At 37.1% G+C, this 7,486-nt stretch overlaps 1 long non-coding RNA gene across 1 annotated transcript; it reads left to right on the top strand.

Moving 5' to 3' along the window:
• Positions 1-209: 209 nt before the first annotated feature.
• On the top strand, positions 210-5,355 carry LOC149263921 (uncharacterized). The gene is made up of 2 exons (XR_016259310.1): positions 210-4,720; positions 4,869-5,355. It is a non-coding gene; the product is annotated as an uncharacterized LOC149263921 (long non-coding RNA).
• Positions 5,356-7,486: the final 2,131 nt, after the last annotated feature.

Here is a 7,486-nt window from a genome sequence, read left to right on the forward strand (position 1 = left end):
GGCCGTTTTGCGGGGAAAGAACGGTCTGGGGTTAGGGTTTCAAGATGGGGTATTGTCGGGTAGCGAGGAGGGTGGAGGAAGGGGGGTGGTGGGTGGGGTTAAGGGCAGTTAATGAGGCCTATCTGTGGTCTCTGACTTGGTCTCCTTCTCGTGTTTAGTGTAAGATGTGGCTGTGGGGGCCGGAGAAAGGAAGTAGGGCAGGGCAGGCGGTGAGGTGCCCTTATAATTAGGACGCCCCCACTCCCGACTGCCCCTGCCGAATCCATGCAGAAGCATCCGCCGCCCTGTCTGGTGCGTCCTCCATCTGTAGGCCCCTCGCTGTAGAGGTTTTTTGTCCCATTTGCGTCGCGTAGGGAAATTAAATAAAACAATGTTGTCAATGGAGCGGGGGCCATCATTTTTTTTCCAAAATGGTTCGATCCCCCGATGGGCAAGGGGTAAGATGCTCTCCCTTAAAGACCAGGAGGAGGAGGCAGCGGAGGCGGAGGACGAGGAGGGCAAGAAGTAGAAGAAGCAGCCATTGAAGTTGAAGAAGAAATGGGTTTGAGGGGAATGTTGTCTGGCTCGAGGCCATCCTGAAAATAGTCCGGCTCGAGGCCATCCTGAAAATAGTCCACCCCCGGTTCTTTTGGGGTTTTTTTGGATGCCGTCGGACCAGGCTTCATTCCCCTCAAATTAAGCTTCTCTGCAGAGCATCATATATATATTTATATACATGTGTATACGTAATGAGTATACTGTCCCTTACTCCCCCGGCTGACCAGGCATGTCTTGCGGCCTTATGACAATCTACGTAGAATCCTGCTGGTCTTTTTTCGCTCCATGTTCTTGTCCATTTGCCATCTTAACTTCTTCTTTTTTTCTCCTTATTTGACGAGGGTCTGATTTCTTGGTTAACTCGTCACTGGTTTCTTAACCTCAAACTCTGATTGCTTTTTTGTCATAGGTTTTTATTGTGTGCTATCTGAAATTTTTATCAATTTCAATGTTTGAATGGTACGAATCTGTTGTTCATACATATTGATTGCAGATCGATTTGTTCTCGGACTTGTATTCTTCAAATTGGTCTCAGGCTTGCATTTTTGAAATTGGGTACAAGGTTTTCCCGATCTTGCAGATCTTTATGTCAAGTTATCTAAACAGTTTGTTATTTTGATTTTATTGGCTTATGTGATTCATAATGCTCTGATAAAGTTCTTGTTCTTCCTAATTCATCTCCGGATCAGTTTGTGGTTCATGGTTATAATTATGTTCTGTTTGTGAGCCAAGTTTTAAACTATTATAGTGGCAATGTTGTATTGTGCTTTTTCCTTTAGGAACAGATTATTTGCTATAGACTGCCATGGATAGTTTGAGATAGATATTGCTAAGCTTTAACTGTTTCTTTTGCTTGGTCTGGAATTAGGTTTTCTTGTTCTAGTAGTATTTAGGGTTGTTCCATTGGATATTACTGTTATGCTAACCAAATTGTCATTGGATATTTGCTAGACACAAGGACTTTTTTTCCAGGATTTCTACATAGAAGATTTCGACATTGAAGGTGTCCTCGTTGTGAAGGATTTGCTGGTGCTTCTTGGTTTACGATTGCGGGGAATGTTGTCTGGCTCGAGGTCACTCAGATTTGATGACGATGATTCTTTGAGCTGAGTGACGTCGGACCAGGCTTCATTCCCCCCAACTGTGATTTCAATGCTTCGATCGTGCGACCACCAGATGCTTCTCGATGATGGATGGCATTATGCAAATTGTTATGTAAGAACAGTGCATTATTTACAGATTTTGACGAGTCAATTTATTGATTTTTGGAGAACAGAGTTTTCATTGTTTATGGTGTAGGTTTTGATGATTCCAGGGAGCTTCTCTAAGTTTTCTCGTCGTTATTTTTGGTATATGCTTTATTAATTTTACTTTGAATCTCTCTATGATAGACAAAGTCTTTTTGAACAAGGCTGTAAACAGTTACCGTGCTGCAATCTGTGCCAAAAAATTGTCGTGATAGTTTATGTACATAAGCGGTACTGATGTGGAGGGTTCCATTGTCATGAAGCTTCGATATAGATTTACCATATGAAGTAATGTGTGCTGTTAGTGGACCTTGTATATCGGACTGTCTTTAGTAAGCTTCAACCTCATAACTGTGATTATTTTACAATCCCAAGGTTTATGCAGCCTTTTATGATTATGTCAGAGATATATTTGTGTAAAAACAATTCCAAAACCTAATGATGTTAGAAGGAATACAACGTTGTATGTTGGTCCAATTGGAAAATGGTTGTAATATTAATATATTATGTGTGCTCAAGGTTAAACGTTTAGATCTTCTTCTTTTTTCTCAGAAGGCCATTGTAATTTGAATAAGATGGATATGCTTTTATACACTATGGCAAAGCACTATTTAAAAATCTTTGTTAACTAACCTGCCCTCATTGTCTAGTTGGTTGATTCCATGCAATTTTTCTGTGCACTTTGAAGCCTTTTCAGGATATGGATGCATACGTATCTAAAACTGAAATGCTTGAAGTTCTTACCGGAACTTAGTGGTAACAATGTGAAGATATAAGAATAAGCATACCGACAGATTGGGTTCAAATCGAAACTTTAAGTTGCCATTGTAGAACCTAGTGCACCATGAAATCAATTAATACCTTTTTGATGGATATATAATTTCTTTTATAGGTTTGAAGTATAGTGGTTTGGTTTGAGTTTCCTTTGAAATTAGTGATCTCACCCCTCAAGCCACTTTTTAATATTCTTGGTTATGAATCTTAACTGGAAATTTCTGAGATGGTTGAGAGACTTCTGATGTAAATATACATACAATTTTGTTTTCATATTCAACCTGGACATTGTTGCTGATAGTTTGGATGTAAATATACATACAACGTTAGTTTCATATTCAACCTGAATTCATCATAAATGTAGGCAACTACGTTTTCTTGGACAGATCCACAGCGTTGATATATGTTCGTGATTTGAAACGACTGGTATTAATTGATAAATGTAGGCAACTACGTTATCTTGGACATCCACAGCATTGATATATGTTCGTGAGATTTGAAATCAGTGGTTCTAATTGTATTTTGATCTTTGAAACCCTAAATACTTACACCCCTAATATGCATTAAATGCTCATAACTTCTGGCACGTTACGAAAACCAGATATATGATTGGAGTTGCTTGATATCGAATGTAGTGCTACCTAATAATTGTGTAGCAGTCCATGGTGTTAAATGGCACTCCATGTGTGGCGGGGGAGAAAACAGGAGATGGATCTATCATAACGTGTATGAAGTTCCTTAGCTGCTCATAGTCAGATACTTTTCCCGCTTCTTTATGAATTGAGAACATGAATTAGCATTCCAAGATTCACCTTTGGAAATGTTCCGAACCATTGGAGAGTAACAAAGGGATATATTGAAGTCCTTATATTTTCAATGATGACGCAATCAGTTAGAATTCAAGCATTAAAATTCGTGATCAACTTGCACTAGCTTGCATTTAGTGGCATATAATCATCCATATTAAGGATTGCCTTGGAAATATTGGTGATCTGATTGGGTAGATATTAAACGTTCAAATTCAAGATCAATATATATGAGCTTGCTTTTAGTAGCACATAAATATCTGAGTCCAATTCAAGACTTAGTTTTAGGGTTTCCCCTAATGTTGATACGTATTTTAAATACCATTCACAAATATGAAAAGCCTCCCTAAGTTTGCTGTCTAAGTTTTCTGTTGAAAAAGGAAAAATCAAATGTGTACATGTGTCATGTATTAAAGTTTCGATTAAAATTTAAAATTTGACTTTTTCTTGCAAACATGTCTAAACTCAATCTAGAGTGAAAACCGAATGCTTTTAAAAGCATACTATAGATTGAATTTATGGGTGAGCTGATGTTAAAGATCTCCGTCAAGCTAGGCTATGAAGCATCTGGTTTCTTTGTATGAAAAATAAGCACTAAAGGATTAAAGGATGGAATTCGTTTATGAAATGATTACATAGGAGATTTCTTCAAACCTATATTAATTGGTTGACTGTCATTTTTCTCTGTGCGCTCAGTTGTGTTGGTGTATAATATGACTAAGAATAGTGAATACATATAATAAACAGCCTGGTGATTAGTGTTTAGCCTCTTGGACTGACTTTAAAATCTTCCATCCTCTATCTTGGCCCAAATATAAGCGCCAGTTCATTTTTATGGCCCAGTATGATGAAACTTATCCATGAAATTGTCTCATGCACTACAACGCTAGGTTTTGCATCTAAGGCTTTATTTGGATAGTGTTTTAATCCGTTTCACGCGTCTATTATTTAGAAATTTTTGCAAAGTTCATTTCTTTCAATGGAGACTTAAAAAATCTATTAGTTTCTTCTCCTTAAAACTACTGGTAGATTTCAGTATGTATCCTACAACATGAGCTACTGCAATAGCTTGACTGTGGTAGTGTCAGATATTACTTGATTCATGGCTGTGGAAGTTGACACAGCTCATATCTCAGGTTTCTCTCTGTATCTTGATTGTTATTGAAATCTCTATGCAATTATTCAGTAGGAATGGGCTGGCATCAGATGCGCTGAGCATATATCATGTGACAGGTGATCTTACCATTTAAACATGTATATGATCAAGGATTCAGATTCACCAGAGAAAACTGTCCATATTCGGCAGTGAGTCAAGCGAGTTCATGGTCCAGATATTTTCATGGTCAACAGAGATGGGTATGACGTCTGGTTCTATTATGTCTCTGTGCTGATTGATGATCTCAGAATTGAATAGATCCTGATAATGCATGTATATTTTTGGATACCATACACAGATCCATTCAATTTTCTGACAAGCTCTTTCCGTTTTGGATGTTGATATCAGTGATTGGACAAATCAGAACGCCTTTATGAATTTTAACTCTTCTGGAAGATCACCATGAATGGCCTTAAACTATCTGCAATCCAGAAGATTGGCAATTGAGAGCTCGTCGATCCTCGACGATTCAAATTTATTGCTTTCTTCTGCTTATATTCAGAGGGGAAATTTAAGATTCCTCGCATCTCAGGAATCTATTGGCGAAGCTTTTTAGAATTAGTGCTTCTGATAACTTCGGCTTATTGTGTGCAAGCTCATCTATGTAATAAAAACGTACGTGTATAGCCGAGCCCCCAAATTGGAAAGACAAAGATGAGCTTGATAAGGGGCACTCAAATGGATGGGAAAATAAAATTAGGTCAAATTCTGGTGGTAAAGTTCCCATTCCATCTTTCTTTGAGTTTTAATTATGTTTTTAGGTTTTTGACGATGGATGGAGTGTCTACTTGAACTGTGTAAGATACATAATATATTTGAATTTTTTTTCAACATAATTTTGAATTCTCAGAAATGTTCGAGACAGTTTCATCAGATTTAGAATTGGAAAAAAAAACCTCTTTAGACTGTTTCACCATAAAAAAAAATCTTGGATTATTGTGAAACCATAGCTGAATTCAATTTCTTTACCCAACTTCAAATGAAATTTTTCCAAAAATGAGAAGCTGCTTTTGAATCATAGTTATTCCGCTCCAGAAAATATAGGACTATTTTACCATAATTGTCAATCAGTCTAGTTGATTGATGGAGGACGGACGGACAGGTCTGTCCACTGAGGGACCGAGTCTCGTGCATCTTTCATTAAGTACATATATCTGTACGTTAGAAAGACATTGTCATGACGATCTCAAATAATACGCCCCTGGCTCATTAATAAATATGGCATGGTTTCTGAGATGTACCAGGTTACTCATTAATGATGACTTGAAAGGCAGAGAAAAAGGAAAAAAAATGAAGAAAGTTTTCAAAAAGGACGACCCGTGTCAGCTGAAAAAATAACATTCATTATGTTTGACCGTGAGGCCTGGACCCTTCTCCACAAATGGTATATAACATAGATGGAAGTTACAGCGGTTACACTTGTTTACATTTAGGTCAACGGAGGATCCAGTCAGGAATCATTGCCTCAAAAGATTTGAGTAATCATAGCCTCACCACCTCTGCCGGGTGTCTATACCCTATGTTTGTCTTTGACCTCTGCAAACCACACCTGGCCTGCCCATCATTTTTTCATAAAGGCTTCATATTTTTTTATATTTATTATATAAAGGGCCAAACCGCAGATTCTGGAGTTATAAAAAAAAATGGTTTTCTAGCATTGGATTCTTCGATTTCTGCATTTGATCCTTATCTGCTCTACTGGCCCGTATTGAAATTGCAGTCACTGTATATTGGATTTGATAGTTGTCGATGCATGCAGCAGGGTCTATATTACGTTTCAATATTCGAGATAGTGAGGAATAGAGTCTAGATAGGTCTGGTTGCCACTGATCATCTGAGTCCGACAGTGATGCCCCTGCTGCGCTTACTTAATCTTCCTGTGTGTGACATCACACCGGGGAAAATTCATCTGTGAAGAGAATCTGGTCGTTATACTTAGTGTTTTAAGCTACGATACTGGGCTTACAGATACAATAGATGAACTTAGTGTTTATTTGTTAGGTTGGTTCGAGTAAACTTCAAAGTTGTGGAGGGATTTTAGCAACATTTATCTTTATACACCGCCACTTTTATAAATGGATTTCAGCAACGTTTCTCTATACGCCACTTCTCTAAATGTTTCCTCATGATATTTTCTGTTTTCTGAGTACACCACCGATGTTTCTGAGAATATAATCATAATCGATTCAACATGTGGAAAAGAAGAAATTGACAAATTAAATGCTGATTCCACATAGTGACAAGAATGGGTAAATAGACAACTATCAATATGCAGATTTTGGCAGCTGAATATATTGCTTGAATGATTTCGAATGCAGAAAGAGATTTCATATGCGGTAATATCGAAAGAAAATACATAAATGTTTTCTCCTTGTAAATGCGTTGTTATATTACTAGCAACATATGAAATTTCGGATCAGTTTAATGCCTAGCGATATATTTCTTTTGGCAACATTTTGGTTCCTGCTTTGTTATATTACTAGCAACAGCTGAAATTTCTGATTAGTTTAAAGCAGAAATGTCTCAAAATCTTTTATGTGCACCATTTTGGTTCCAGAATATGGACATCTTAAAGGTTTTATATTTCTTCATGCTAGACTAATCAGGGGTTTGATCTGTTACCAGTCAGCTAAATGCAAGCAAGAGAGTAACTGCAATTTTGCGTTATAAGACAACAATATTTAAAACTTTTTTTAAAAAATATCTCCAAAAACTTTCAAAAAATATCTCCGGTCATTGATTATACTTCGGTAATATTGTTGTTACATCAAAATTGGTATCATTCGCAGGATATAATCTGAGAAACACCTAATCTAGATCTTTGCATGCACAAATTGCTGGACACAATATATACTTATTCTTCTCTATATTAATGCATATATGTTTTTGATACATGGTCTCAACATTGAGATCTTTCATATATATTGTTCTATACCTCAAAAAGTACAGATCAAATCTCTGAAATT

This window comes from Pinus tabuliformis, chromosome 6, assembly GCF_031772625.1.
Source record: "Pinus tabuliformis cultivar Carrire ecotype Pingquan chromosome 6, CPIR1, whole genome shotgun sequence".
Lineage (NCBI taxonomy): Eukaryota > Viridiplantae > Streptophyta > Pinopsida > Pinales > Pinaceae > Pinus > Pinus tabuliformis.